At 43.5% G+C, this 16,312-nt stretch overlaps 1 protein-coding gene across 1 annotated transcript in view; it reads left to right on the top strand.

The window, feature by feature from the left end:
* The window catches only part of ANO2 (anoctamin 2), a 310,151-nt gene that overhangs the window by 55,460 nt on the left and 238,379 nt on the right, over positions 1-16,312 (top strand). The window lies entirely within an intron of this gene.

Genomic DNA, 16,312 nt, shown 5'->3' with positions numbered 1-16,312 from the left:
TCGCCATGGCAATCTGGGAGCAGGAAAGCCCGGCTTGCAAGCAGCACCCCCATCCTGGCCATAGCTCAAGGGAGAATACAACATGCAGTGGAGGCCAGGAGCCTGAGAGATCAACACAGAGCGGCTCCTGCTCCAACCCTCCATGGTGTGGCTGGGGGCAGGCCCCCAGCAGACACACACACACACACACACACACACACACACACACACACAGTGCCTGCTCTGAGTCTCCAATGTTGCTGGGGGAAGACCCCCAGTGGGGACACACACACACACACACACACACACACACACACACACACACGGCAACTGCTTCGAGCCTATGTGGCGCGGCTGGGGGCAGGCCCCAGCAGACAGACAGACACACACACACACACACACACACACACACACACACGGGACGCCTGCTCCGAGCCTTTGCTGCCAGACTGTGGCCATCAGTAGGACATTCACTGAGGGCTCCCAGACTGTGAGAGGGGCAGGCTGGTCTGAGGGATCCCCATCCCCCAGTGCACGAATTTCGTGCACCGGGCCTCTAGTACTATAATAAAAGGCTAATATGCAAATCGACCGAATGGTGGAATGACTGGTCTCTATGACATACACTGACCACCAGGGGGCAGACATTAAACACAGGAGCTGCCCCTTGGTGGTCAGTGTGCCTGAAGCTGGACTCACGGCTGGCAAGTGCAGCAGTGGTGGAGGGAGCCTCTCCCACCTTCATGGTAGTGCTAAGGATGTCCTGGCAGTCAGACATCCCCTGAGGGCCCCCAGACTGCGAGAGGATGCAGGCAGGGCTGAAGGACCGCCCCCCCAAGTGCACGAATTTCATGCACTGGGCCTCTAGTTGATAAAATAAAAGTCCCTCCACCCCCCCATGCAAAGAGTACCTTGTCACTGAAGGAAATAACAAAGATGTCCATTCACCTGCCATATGAACACCCTGCTGGACAGGGTTTCCCACACCTTTTCACATCGACCTTCGCAATAGCCCCATGAGGGAGGTCATTCCCTCCATTCTATGGACCAGGGCTCAGAGTGTTTAAGTCACCACCAAGGTCACACAGACAGATTGGTAAGGCTGTCAGGTTGTGGAACCTGTTTCTTTTCATTATAGTATGCCTCCTTCCAGGTCCATGGACACATACCTTTCCTGGGAAAAGGATGGCTAGGAAGCTTATCCAGAGCCCTGACATGGCTGGCCTTCATTTCGGGTAGAAATGAAGGTCTAGGTAGCATGATTTTTTTTAAAATAGTTAAAATTCTGTACCATAACATCCACCCTTCCAAACTGTACAACCCGGTGGTTTTCAGTTTTGTCACAAAGTTGTGCAACCATCACCTAGCCCAGTGGTTCTCAACCTTGGCTGCACATTAGAATCACCTGGGAATCTTTTTAAAATCCTGATTTCTGGGCCTCATCCTCCAGAAATTCGTTTATTTTTTATGGGGTGGGGCCACAACATTAGTAACAAAGAAACAGAATTTCTGGAGGATGAGGCCCAGAAATCAGGATTTAAAAAAGATTCCCAGGTGATTTTAATGTGCAGCCAAGGTTGAGAACCACTGGGCTAGGTGGTGTGATTGAGCCTCTTCAGAAAGCTCCTGGACCTTCATCCTCTCTCCCATCAGTCCCCTTGTGGGCTGGATGTCTATGTGAGTCACTGTGGGATAAAGCATTCAAAGCCCCTGCCATAGTTCAGTTGAGTGGGATCAGATCTTCATCAGCCTTTAAGCCCTTTAAAAAATATAAATATCCTTGGGAGGAGTTCTGCTTTGGCCCAGTAGTCATTTATACCCATGTCCATCAGGTTTTGCTTTGGGGCCATGGAAAGGACAGTAAGTGCTGTTATTCTTTTTCTCTAGCTGCTTTCCTGTGGGTTGGCATCCAGGGTTAAGATGGGGCCCCCAGCTGGCCCATATGGTATCTTTGTGCCATATGGCACAAATTAGAAATAGGTCTCTCTTTCTCAAGGTGTCTTACATTTATTTTTGGAAATTCAAGACACTTCACTGCCATCTGCTAGAAATCTGTCATAGTAAACATACAGACTCTAAGATAGCTTCTCTAGGGTTGTTTCCCCTTAATGGAGCATTTCTGCAGGGCATGCATCACCTGTGCAGCTACACGTGGCCACCTTGGTTAATGTGGGTACCGGAGTTCAACAATTACCCTTGCTGGCTGGTCCCTGTTGCACTTCTCATCCAGCAGAATAGTGCCCTCACCCTGAGTGAGACTTATGATCCTTTCAGGTTTTAGAATATGAGAACAAGGAAGGGAGCCTTGGGGAAAGACAAGAAGAAGTGCAGTGCTATGGAGATGGTGAAAGTCGCTGTGATTCTTTGTGCTCTGGCTCACTCCTGGATGTTCCCAGGAGGCTGAGAGCTTTGCAGCCCATCACATTACATTTGTGCTTCAGGCTGAAGGGCTGAGAACCCTGCAGATATGTAAGCAGAAAGCAGGGGCTGAGGGAGAATTTGGTGTGACATTCCTAAGTTCCCATGATGGGAAGTGCAGAGCTGGCACCCAGACCTGGGTCTCTGTCTCATTAACTTGTCCCTTGTCTGTCCCACCACCCTAGGGGGCTGAGCAACACTGGAATAGTGTGGGCACAGATGAGCAGGAAAGATGTGGGCTTTCTTTCTCCAGAGGACTCTCAGAACAGTCGTGTCCTGTTGGCTTGGGATACAAGGAACTTGCCATGCATAGAAGACACTCTAAAGATACCTTCATCCATTGGTCTCGCTGAGAATTTTCAGTGCATTTGGCTTCTCACTTTCCCTTCTATTGTCCCTAATGCCAAAGTAGGCTGAGCTTCAAAGCTAGTTTTTGGCATTTGCTTCTTTCATCCCTTAAAACACACATGTTTAGTGAGAACTGTGGTATTTGTGGGCTTATGAGGGGCTCCCGCCTTCCTTCGTAGGAATGTGACATGACAATGACCCCAGCAGCAGTTAAATTTCTCTCCAGGGCTAGTGAGCCTTGCTCAAGCTCCCTGAGAATGAGTTTTACCTTATTCCTGATTGCTATTGATTATGATGATTGGTTGTGAAGTGTTCAGGTGAAAAGGGGAAGGTGTCTCAGGGAGACCACTGGAATCTTGGAGAAGCCACTCCCTGCATCATGGCTAAATTAGAAGAGCCATTGTCACACAGAGGGGTGCACACCTTCCTGTTCCCCACACTCATCATCCATCCCTTTCTCCCTAAACCCTGAGTGACCTCTGGTGTATGTTCTGGTCTTAATAGGGGTTAAACAGACATCATGCATTTGATTCAGGGACACCTTGTACTAGGCACTGCATTGAGGGCCTTGAGCTAAAAACGGGGAAGCCTTGGATATAACCTTGACCCATCAGAGCTTGGAGAGAGAAGTTCTTCTCTTTGTCCTGTGTTGAGGTGATATTGACCCATCTTTTTGTTGCAAAACTACCAAGGGCTTAGCACTGTGGTGATACTAGAAGGAGCCCAGTTCAATAAGGGAGACAAGGAAGTCAGACTTGGGAAGGTGCCTGCAGTCAAACGCAGGTGCTGCATGTCACAGATGAGTGGCAAGTGAGGAGACTGGTAGGGCTTAGGAGTCCAGAAGGGCTTTTTGGAGAAGGAGTGACTTGAGTTAGAGCTTGAATGGAGGATTGCCTTTGGAGGTGAGCCTTGGAGAATGCTGCTTGGCCCTGCCAGAAGGGACCTGGGGCTCCAGCTCAGCCATGGTCAGCACATTCTCCATTTGGTCTCACCTCTAAGCTTCTCCACTCCTTGTTGCCCACCTCTTGCTAACCATTGTCTCACTTGCCACCTGTCATCCACCCCACCCCAAGCCCTCATCTCCTCAGCCTTTTTCTAGCTCCCTCTCCCCACAGTGTCTATGTTTCTGATTATTCCCCCCAGTTAGAGTTACTTGCATTCTTCTGTATTGAATCTCATTTTGTTATTTCCTGTCCCATATTTTCTAAACTCCCCAGGTCCCTTCTCATTTATTTCTCCATCCTCTCTGGTGCTGTTTTCAGCACCGCCCAGTTTGTTATCATCTGTAGATTTAATTAGTATGGTTGATGATCCCTTTTTTTCCAGACTAGAGGCTATGAGGAGGGGCGGGTGGTCTCAGGCGGGGTCAGGTCCACAGCGGTGTGTGTGATAGGGTTACGGCTGTGGAAAAGCCTGTTTTGGCTGCATAGAGAGGACATGTTCCAAACCAGGCTCTCGCCTCATATAGGGAAAAAATGCCCCAGGAGCCAGGTTTTTCTGGGAAAAAAGGGAGGATGCTGAAAATGGATTGCACAAACCCCCTCAATTCAAATTCCTCTGGCCCAGAGACGCCATCTGTAAAATCCAATTATTATTAGCATTGAGCACCTATTATGTGCCAGGCATTGTGCTAGATGTCTTTCTTATATTATTGCTGATCTTCACAGGCAGTCTGTGAAGTCACTGTTGCTTCTGGATTATTATATTTTATTTTACCAAAATGGAAACTGAGTCTCAGAGAGACTACATAATATATCCATGGTTATACAGGGAGCAAATAGCAGAGCTGGAATTTTAAGCTGAGTCTCTCAGCTCTTCCTTCCTTGCTTCTCAGAGACTCCATTTACTTCATTCCCTAACCCCCAAACCACTCACTCTGAGCTAATGGATTATTTTCATAGCACTCTTGGCAGAGGGGCTGATTTTGGTTTTTTTGGAAGCCCACAAAAGAATCAACTCCTCTATTCTTTTTTTTATCATCATAGTGATGGGTCTTTCCTGCGTGTCTTTGATCAGTTCATCAATATCAGATTCAAGATCTAGATTTTAGCTAATTTAGTAGCTTTTACTCATAAACTGGTTTCTTTAAGCTCTACCTTAATATCTCTTAAGACTGAATCTGGAGGGGTGAGGGCAGGGGACTGGTGTGCTAATTGCTAACACTGGCTTTTATGTCAGGTTGATAGGTCTGTGGGCAGCACAGTGGTTTTGACTTCAGCTCCCTGAGCCCTGGGGCAATGATACCTGATGGAGCACTACATATTTCAGGAAGGGTAACTTTTCCCTGTGTGTGACTTTCCAACACGTTCATTGAAGCATGTTTGGCGTCCCTCCCTCCATCCACTAAATGGTCCTGCTGCTCCCTAGTCATGGTGACAATCAAAAGCTCTCACCCATTTCCAAAGGGAATGGTACAACTCTAGTGGTTTGTATAAAGGTGACACAGAGACCATCTCAGGGTCATAGGGGGACTGAGCAGGTGGCATGCTGGCCCTCCAAAGTTCAATTAGGATAGTGCCTTGAATTATTTGGCTAGAAGAAAGGGTTCTTTAGCTGAAGTTCTTTATAACTAGTGTTGTAGAGGATTTTATAGCTTCCTTGTTCATGTTCAAAGTGGACCCTGCCTCCTGATATAAGATTTCTGTTATGAAGGATTGATGACCCTGAGAAGGAAGAGCCAGAGACCTGCCTTTAAGAAATCTGCTTTCTGTGACCTGGAGAAGGTCCCAGTGGCATATGGGAAACTTGCTTCTTTATTCTGTTGACCACAGCCCAGATCAATCCCAGAGCAGATGGACAGTCACTGCTCATCTATTGCATTTCTTGGTCTCCCTGGAGGATGGGAGGAAGTTCCGAACTTGAGCACCACTGAGAAAGGGAGAAAGTGTTCTCTCAGGGTCATTCTTTATCTCGTTAAAGATATAACAAATCTGGGTGAATGAGCAGTGTTGACCCATCAAGATCACTATTGTGAAGTTTATGACAACAGCACTATGGTGGGCAGTTTGGCCAACACAGGCCACATCTCAGCCCTTTGGCTTCCCCGATTTCTGCTTCAGGTAGGCTAGTATCCATATGCTGCACTTTCTTTTTTGCACGTTTTTTCATCTTATTCCTTCTTTTCTGTGCCACCTACAATCTTTTTGGCATATGTAAATCCCATCATACAATGTTCAAAATTTAACTCAAGTTGCCTCTCCTCCATGGCATCATTTCTGGCTCCTCTAGGCCAGTGTCAGCTCTTCCATTGATTTCTTATATCAGTGACAACTCTTGGTTGCATTACAGAAAACCCAACTCAAACTGGCTTGAACAACAAAGGGAATTTATAAGTTTAGGTAATCAGGAAGCCCAATAAGTAGTTCTGGTGAGGCCTGATCCAGCAGCTCAAATGATGTCCCCAAGGATTCCCCACTTCTCCATCTTTCTACTCAACCTTTTTCAGGATCCACTTCATTTTATTTACTCAAGGTCCCTTGGCTGACCCAGGCCTTCCCTTTTAAGAGCAAATTGACTGCCACTATTCTCCCTAAAGTTCTGGCAGAAAGAGAAAGCTGCTTTCTCAAGAAACCCTGGACAACATTTCCTTGCATCTTATTGGTTCTGATTGCATTACAAACATGTTGCAGAACCAATTACTTGGGCCAGAAGGATAGATATGCTGATTGTCTCAAGCTAATTGGGCCTATCCTGGTAGTGGGGTCAATTGTACTGAAAACAGATGACTGAGATTCAGGAGGAGTATTTCTCTAAGAGCAAAGTCTGGCAATTATTGATGAGTGAAAGGGAAGACAACAAACAAGTGAGCATTCATTAGTTGTCCTGTCCATTTGGACATTAATCACCTCAGTCATGATGTTATCCATCTGTCTTGTAAGTTAGATATCATTTATCTGGTTTCTAAAGAAGCTAAAAGCTGTGTGATAGTATGATGGCTTATATTTCTTCTCTATGCCCTTAACTCTTAGCGCATTGCTGACACACAGTTGTTCCCCAATAAATACTTGTTGAATTGAAATACTTTGGGAGGAGTGAATCATAGGAAATAGTGGAAATATTCCTTGGGAAAGAGGTGAGTCACCAATAGGAGAAAGAAAGTGTTCATCAGTGTGGAGGGGAGGGGAGTTAATTACTGATAACATGAAGTTTTATAGGAATGTCTTAGGGAGGGAAGAAAAGTATCAACATAAAATATCACATAAGTTTTGAATTAAGAGGAACATTAGAAATATGGGTACTTTTAGAGGTAATATGATGAGCTTTTAAATGCCTGGAAATGCTTCTCTGAGTGGGACATTTATCATATCGGCCAAAGGAATAAAGGTCAGGAAGGTTTCCTGCCCAAAGGTTTGATGGCTGCTGAGTTCAATGGCGCTCATTGCTGATCCACAGGTGACTCTATGATTTATTTTCCAATCTGGGACATTTTTTATAATGTGAAAATGCTAAACGGGATAGAATGATGACACCAAAGAAATAAACTGGGACTGTCCCAGTCCAACCAGGACCTATTGATCATCCTTGGTGTAAGTACTTATTAACCACCCAATGAGGGGACCTTCTGTCTCCACTCTGTGTCTGCCTTCCATTCCTCTGGGCATTGAAATGCTTGCACTGTCCTGGTGGGAATGAGTGGGAAGCACGTACATTGATGAAAGTTAACATTCTGCAGCATCTGATTCCACTTGCGGATGTCAACTGTCCAAAATAGTTTTACCGTGACGACTAGGAAAGGGCAGCATTATCCTCTGGTCTTTCCTCATGGTTTATCTTTGACCTTTTCCCCTCTGTTTGGGGCTGGGCCTGTGTGCCTGAAGCCTGGTTGTCAACTCCCTAGCCTTCCTTTGTTTTGGGAGAGGCCTTGTCCTTTCTGCCAACATCTTCAGGGTTCATTAATTTTGATCTTTGTGTGTGTGTGTGTGTGTGTGTGTGTGTGTATGTGTGTGTGTGAAACTTTGATCTTTGGTCCTTGAATTCTGTTCGCCTGTAACTTTTTGCATTATAAATGCCAATGATAAACATTTTCTATATCTTTAATCTCACTTGGTGTTGTTCAGGTACATGCCAAGAAATATGACTCTGCTATGATTTCTCTCAGGTGGGATCTAAGAAGCATGGTAGGATCCCCATAAAGATCAAGGGCATGTGTTTTGTGGTCCAAGGAGCAGGGGCATGGTCTTTGCTTTGATTGCCAAGGTAGAGATTTGGAATTGGCTGCCCGGAGCTTGCTCTTAAAAAAATCCATATATAGATATATATACTGATAGAATGAAGGTTTTATACAAGTGTCTTGAGTAGGGAAGAAAAGTATCAAGATAAAAAAATCACATAAGTTTTGAGTTAGGAGGGACATTAGAAATATGGGTACTTTCAGAGGCAATATATATATATATATATGTATGTATATGTGTATATATCTATATCTATATCTATATAGATATATTTTATTGTTCGCAAAATATTTTTATGTAAATAATTTTATTTGATTTTGAGATATCCTGGAATCATTAATAACTTTTAAATATTTATTAATTAAAAACTAAAATATGAAAAATTTTTAAATAATGTTTATTTCATATAAATAATATTATTTTAATAAAGATAATATTTTTTCAAAACAAAAAAATGTAAAAAGTGTGGCATTGATTTACATTTTTGCAAATCTTTTCTCCTTAGCCTTATTGAGGTATAATTGATGTATAAGAAACTGCACATATTTAAATATGTTTAGTTTTGACATATGTATAAACTTGTGAAGCCATCATCATAATCAAGAAAATAAACATATCTTCTATGCCCCAAAGATTCCACATGTCCCTGGGTAGAGCCCATCCTTTTCTCCTACAGGTGTTATTATTGTTAATTATAATTATTTTTTAAATGGTCCTTAGTTTCAAGAGCTTTGATGACATAAAAAATGGTGCATCTGGTAAGAGGCAGAGCTTGGGCTGAAGACCAAGGACTCAGACCCTAGTACCGTTGGCTTTCCCATGACCTATCCTACATGGTGAAAATTCCACCCCCCCCCCCCATTTCTTCTGAGAGATTTTTGAAGTAGAATGAAATCAGGAGAACTCTTAACCCCACTCTATTGCTGACTCCCCATATGGTACTCCTTCCAGGGTGCTGTGCTACCCTTGGGGGCCACTGCAGCACAGGGGTTAGATGGGGAGCAGGTTCTCTTAGCTCTTGGTGTGTAGGAGGGTCTGACCCCTAGGTGTTCCTGTGTTCCTCCTCACTACTTCATCTTTACCTGGGCTTTGAGCAGTAATTTTCTGGGTGGCTCCTGTCTGGAGTGCAGTGATATGCAATGCATGGAGTAGAGACTATGGTAGCAGGTCCAGAGATAATCTCTTCTGGACACTTGCTTATTTTGGTAGCTGCCCCAAGGGATCATACCAGCCAAGAAAGCCTTCTTCTTCCAGGGACTTTGGTGATGGCTCTTTGCTTTGAAAAATAATATGACAAGAGTGACTGAGTTTTCAGTTATATAGGACCCTGGTTGGGAACTACATGAAGCCTTTTCTATAAAAGGGGCCATACTGTTGGTAGTTTGGGGTCTCTAGGACAGGGTTCAGTGGGCATTTGGTCCTGCCCTTCACTTTTGCTGCTTTGGAGAGAAGAGGCCCTTACTTTCATCCAGGGCCTCCCAGGAAAGCAAGTTTTCATCTTTCCTTCTCCTGTCAGGACATTCTTTCCTGTGCTTAATTCCAAGTTAGTGTGTCACTGGGAGGTCTAGGCAGAGCCTGCTCCCTGGTCATAGGTTGGAAGTTCCTGATAGCTGAAGAGAAGCAGAGACTTTGGTCTTAATGATGGCACAGGGGAGCATGGGGCCGTTGTGAGGACCATTTCATTCCCTGTCTCATTTCAAAAGTCTGAAAGCAACACCCCACACCTCTCTTTAGTCTATGATGATGGCTGCCCTGACCACAATCTCAGCACCTCTTAGTGTCACTCCTCCAGCTGTGTGAACCTCAACCGTGATGGTTTGAGAACATGTGAGTCCAAGGGGTTTCTCTCATGATCCCTGTGGGACCATATGCCATGGTTCTTGCTGATTCAAGAGGGCCTGGGTGGCTAATATCTTAGAGGATTCTGTCCCTGCTCTGCCCCTCTCTATTGTCTACATGCTCACCTTCCCACCCTTCCTCTGGCAGCTCCATTCCTGGGCCATGATGTGCTGCAGCTGATGTTCTGGGCTCACAGCAGGGCCTGGGACCAGAGTACACTCAGGCGTCTGGGGTCAGTGTTGAGGTGGCTTGGCAGGACTGTGTGGGAAGGAGGCTGTGGAGTATCAGTTTCCAGTGTTTGGCTAGGGCTGCATCCCATTCATTCTTTTTTCTCTAGAGGGAGGACGTGGTCTTGTGAAGCCACATGCAATCTTTGGATAACAACAGCAAGCCATAAACATTATGGAGGAGGAATGTGTGTCCTCTAGTCCCTGCAAAGGGCATTGAGCAGTGGCTGGAGCACTGGAGAGAGGTGGCTGGGGGCACAATTTGCCCCCTCTCACTGCCATTCCTCCATCCCTCATATACCTAATCTCTTTTGAAGGGAGGGGCTTCAGGTTGCCCTTGGATGGGTTGAGAGTCCTCAGGGACATGTGATGCCATTCCCTTACAGGCACTGTGGGATGGACCCTGGCATCAGGAGATCTAAATTCCATTCCTGGCTCTGCTATTAATTAGCTGTAGGTACAAGCCAAAGAAACTCAGCTTCTGGAGCTCCAGGTTTTCGTCTTTTACTTGAGAAAGATATGTTGGGTGTCATCGAAGATTTCTTCATCTCCAGAATCCTTTGGCCAAATCAGTTCACTCTTTTAAGGTTCACTGTGCCCATCAGCTAGCTGTGCTTTGCACTGTCAGCATGGAGATGCTGAATATCATTATGGAAGTTTGATGCTTGGCAAATAAAGATACCAAAGACTTTTACAGTTGATGTCTCTTATTTTCCAGAATATTCCTAATTCTTCTCCTAAATAGGCCTGTAAAGCAGAGAGGTTTTAGGTATACCCAGTTAGTGTGTGTGTGTGTGTGTGTGTGTGTGTGTGTGTGTGTGTGTGTGGTATTAGCACCAGAATGAGCTTGTGCTGATGCATGAGACCCCATAGGAAAGAAGCAGTGATCTGCAAATGCTGTGAGGACCAGAGGCTAACAGATAGGAATGGAGAGGCCCTCTTGAAAGGTCTTTATAAGGTTCCTGATCAGGTGGAAACTTGAATAACTTTAGTTGTCAGCATGAGAAAGGATTGAACAATGACACTGAAGAACTGAATTCATTTCTTAAAATGGAACTAGACTTTAATTTGGTTGGTCAAAAATCACCAAGTACTTTCTGGACAATGGTAGCCAATTTTTAGACATTGGTCCCAGGATCCAAACAGAATATACATATATATATATATATATATATATATATATATATATATATATATATATATACACACACACACACACACACACACACACACACACTGAAGTTGCAATACTTACTGAGCATGTTTGTTAAACACCTACTTATAGTAATTACAATAGTGGTTGGTGCTATGAAGAAGGAGGACAGGAGCTATGCAGTCAAGAGGGGAGCCAAAGAGTTCAGGAAAGGCCTCCTAGAGAAGTCATGTTTCAGTTGAGACCCAATTAGGATTTGGCTGAGTCTGGGGTTGGGGAGGACTTTGTAGTGAAGGAAATAGATTTCAAAGAGGCTCTAAAGTAGGAGTCTGGTTGGATGAAGAGGCGCCAATGTGGGAAGCTGGTTGGAACAGTTGGAAACTAATGAGAAGGGCTGTGTGGCTGGAGTCCATGGAGGAGGGCTAGAGATACTAGTGCCTTAGAGAATGCACATATAATTAGGCTCACTGTTGAGGCAATCTTAGAGAGGAAGGGAGAGAGTGAGAGACTGGCTGATTAGGCAGGATACAAGTTCAAGATGGTGACCAGATTTTGCCTCTTTGTGAACTCAGTTTTCTCTTGGTTTACTTAGTGGAAAACAGGCCTGGAAAATGAACTGACAACATAACTTAAAGGAAACCGAGAAAGATGAGAGTCAGGTTATGATTGAGGATTATTTATTTCCTTTGACTAGAGTACTTATATTTTCTTCTTGGGTACCTTCCTCCTGATACCTAGGAATTGGAGAAACAGAATTTGTAAGGTTTTATGAGAATGAAATGACACTGAAAGAAGTTGCATAGTGTTTGTGGGGCATTTCAATTGAGCTGGATAAATTTTCCTGCCCCTTCATATAACTCACATTTCTTGCCATTGAAATAGATGCACCCTCAGATGGATGTATTCAGGCTTTCCTAGAGAAATCTCTGTGCACTGGTCCTCCTCTCCCTGATGACCAGAGCCAAATTATATGTTACAACTCTTTTTACATTGACTTAAATTTTAGTTGCCTGATGGGATTTCAGAGCTCCTCAAAATGATGCAGGCATTCTGGGATTTGAGGACCTGAAGGTCCATGATCCATGATGGGTTCTTGGCTTTGCATAAGACACAAGTCAGCATAGAGTTTAAAGTGAAAGACTGTTTATTAGTGAAGCAGTGATGTAGAGAGTGGCTATTCCCTGGTGGGATTTGCTTCTTTTATTGAGGCTCATCTAATCAAGGGGTAGAGCATTCAATAAGGGGGAGGAATATTCAGGATTTTCCCAGGAAAGTGGTGGAGACTTCTTGGAAGAGCCCTGTTGACTATGTTGTGTCCTTATATGACTTTCTTTTTCTAATTGTGGTGGTGTGGGGTGCGTTGTTTAGTATAGTAATGTATTACAGTGAACGTATAATGAGGCTAAGGGTTATTGCCAGGTAAAATTAGTTGCCATGTTGGATAGAGCTGGTCTTCTGACAGTTGTAAATCATAAATCCATTCGGGGCTGGTCATACTAGCTCCATGATAGTCCTTGTAACTCTGTATTGATTACAGCCTGGATATCTTATCACGCAATCACATTTATTACTTATTTATAAAATCTCTTTTAGGGATGGGTTATATACTCTGATGGCTAAACTCTTATATTTTATATTAAATTTGTATTGGGTTCAGAAAATGTTTTCTGATTTAGTCCTCAAATTTTGAAGATATATTTTTAAAAAATATATTTTTATTGCTTTCAGAGAGGAAGGGAGAGGGAGAGAAAGGTAGAAACATCAATGATAGATAATTATTGATTGGCTGCCTCCTGCATGCCCCCTACTGGGGATCAAGCCTGCAACCCTGGCATGTGCCCTGATGGAATCGAACTGTTACCTCCTGATTCATAGGTTGATGCTCAACCACTGAGCAACACTGGCCAGAAAAACCTATGAATTTTTTTTAGGGTCCATGAGACCTTCTGAAAACAGGGCGAGGGGATGGGTGAAAAGGTGAAGGGGAATATAACAATAATATTGTGATAAATTTGCAGGGTGACAGATAATTACTAGAATTGGCATGGTGATCACATTGTAAGGTATATAAATGTCAAATCACTATACTGTACACATGAAACCAATATAATATTGTATATGAACTATACTTAAAAACTGAGAAAACAAAAAACAACAACCCCTAAAACAAACCAAAATAGAAAAAAGATCAAGGGAGTAAACCAGGATTACTTATCCATAATTTTAATCTAACAGGAACTATTTTGATGACCTACTGTGTGCCCAGTGCTGTGTTAGAAGTCTCAGATAATGTCCCTGCAATAAATAGTCATTTTAGTCAGTAATGTCTGACATCTACTAAATGGTCCACATTCCATGCTGTATAACATAAACTTCAATACTTTATTTCCAATTTTCATAACAGTCCTGAAATGTTTCTCATCTACCTTATTCTGATCAAGAAACTGAGGCTTATTTGGTTAAGTGACTTGCCCAGTGTCTCAGAACTATAACATCCAGAATGCAAATTTTACTCTATTTGAATCTGAAGCCCAGACTCTTTCTACACGCCCCCCCCCCACCCCCGACCCCCACCCCCAGCATTATGCTTCAAAGAATCCAAATACAGGGCAGAATGGAAGTCTGGGCCCAGAGAACAAAGAACTAACTTTTCTTTCTTCTTCTTTCTCTCTCCTTTCCTTCCTTCCTTCCTTCCTTCCTTCCTTCCTTCCTTCCTTCCTTCCTTCCTTCCTTCCTTCCTTCCCACCTTTCTTTCTTTCTTTCTTTCTTTCTTTCTTTCTTTCTTTCTTTCTTTCTTTCTTTCTTTCTTTCTTTCTTTCTTTCTTTCTTTCTTTCTTCCTTCCTTCCTTCCTTCCTTCCTTCCTTCCTTCCTTCCTTCCTTTCTTTCTTTCTTTCTTTCTTTTCTTTCTTTCTTTCTTTCTTTCTCTCTTTCTTTCTTCTTTCTTTCCCTCCCTCCCTCCCTCCCTCTGTTCCTCTTCCTCTTCCTCGCCCTCCCCTCCCCTCTCCTCCCCCTCTGCTTCTCGTCCTCATCCTCGTCCTCGTCCTCCTCCTCCTCCTCCTCCTCCTCCTCCTCCTCCTCCGTCTCCTCCTCCTTCTCCTCCTCCTCTCCCCCCCCCCCATTGTTCCACCCCCTCTCCCTCCCCCATTCTCCTCCTTCTCCTTCTTCTTCTTTTGGCTTAATCTACATTAATCTCCAATTTTAGTGAAAGGGCTTCTGCATTAGATGATGGTTCTGCTCAGGGGTTTTTGTTTTGTTTTTCTTCAGGAGACAGCCAGTCACACCAGCTAATATTTCACATCAGGTCTCATGTTTTTCATTTTATGAGAAGGTAATAATATTGCATGACATAAAAGGAACATGATGACTAGATGTTAGCATCACATAATTGCATTCTAGCTTTCATTTTCACTTGAAACAAGTTGCATTTGAGAAGAATGGAGAGGAAGTTCTGCTCAGGGGTTTTGTTTTTCTTCAGGAGACATAGCCAGTCACACCAGCTAATATTTCACATCAGCTCTCATGTTTTTCTTTTTATGAGAAGGTAACAATATGGAATGGCATAAAAGGAACATGATGACTACATGTTAGCACCACAAAATTGCATTCTAGCTTTTATTTTCACTTGAAACAAATTCCATTTGAGGAGACTAGAGAGGAAGAATGGTTTGCTAGAGGCAACTAATGTCCCCATAATGGAGAGCTGGGTTGTAGACCAGCTTCACAGATGGTTTCCTTTCTTATTCTTATTTTCACTAAATTAGAAAAGCTTACATTGCAATTAGAAGTAGCAACAAGTGATTGAAAACTCTGTCTAGTAGTTCTGGATATTGTAATTATATATGGACATAAAAATTGGGGAAATTTCTCGCTAAAGGCCACGCCCGGTGTTCTGTCATAACTGTGTCCACTTGGCTGGAAGGTTGAGTATTTCATCTTAGGACTGTGAACATTCTGTGAGCGGAAGCACATAATTACCCAACTCTGTCTGACATGTGACATACACTCAGTAAATGAGCTTCACAATTAGTGTGATTGTTTTCAGGTATTTTGAACTCTGGACTATACCAGACTTTCATTTCATAGTGTAATACTCTTGCAAACTCTTGGTTCCTTCTTTATTCTTCTCCCTTATAAATCATCAGCTTTTATTCACAAAGTAGGGCTAGGTTCTGGATATTTGAATTACTGAATATATGGCAGAGCCACCATTCAAAATCAAAGAAGTAGTCTTCATTTGCATTATGAGCATCATAACATATCTTTTCATTGTATTCATCATTTCATATGCAAGCACCATCGTAGTCAATGTCCTTCAGTGGGGAGAACAGTCTTCTTGTCACTTATTTCTCTGCCTGGCACACTGGAGGGGCAGGGTCAGAGGCTACTATCTTCACCGCTAAACCAAGAGCAGAGGACACGTTATTGACCACCAACTGGCCCCTGTGAATGAAGTTGGGGGATGGTTTTCAAAAGGGACAACTACTTTTATGTGAGCAATGACATCTTTGCTGCACATGGAGTTGGTGCCTCCTCAGTACTGGTCTCCATGCATCCTGCTTCACAAAACACACAGTAATTTAATAAAGCCTCCTTTCTCCTGGAGCATGGGTTTTCAGGGGGGAACTGGAACAAGATGCTGCAAGCAGGTGTCTCTGTAGAGCATGCTTGCTAGTTCCCCAGTCCCCACTCTGCCCCTCAGAGGCTGTGTCTGTATGGCATGTTGACCAGCACACCAGGATCTCCCCACTGTGGTGCACAGGCTTTAAGTGGTTTCCAACAGTCCTTTGATGAAGAAATTTTGCTATCATTTTGTTCTACTTTCTCCGTGGACATAGCGTTTGTGATTAATTTTGTAGATAGTTTTAGATGCTTCTCATAAATGATGGGGCTTTTGCCTATTTCCTACTTGTTCTGGTCTCTTTCATTCTTTGGTGACAAAATTACTAGTAATTGAATTTATGTCATAAAAAGTTTTTCCCCCCTGTGTGTGCCTGCTCTGAAAACATTTGAGGTTTTATTTGAAGATAAGTGGAAACTGATGCTTCATGCCATAATCTGACCAGGTTTTATAACAGACACTGAGACCAGGGCCAAACGGATTGTTGGGTCATGAAGACCTAATTTGCAAACACTCATCACTGCATTTCCTTTCATTTTCATTTTTGGGTGAAGTCAA

This window comes from Myotis daubentonii, chromosome 2 (genome assembly GCF_963259705.1).
Source record: "Myotis daubentonii chromosome 2, mMyoDau2.1, whole genome shotgun sequence".
NCBI classification, from domain to species: domain Eukaryota; kingdom Metazoa; phylum Chordata; class Mammalia; order Chiroptera; family Vespertilionidae; genus Myotis; species Myotis daubentonii.
Note: the sequence above shows the minus strand (reverse complement) of the source record. Positions and strands in the feature narration are given on the sequence as shown.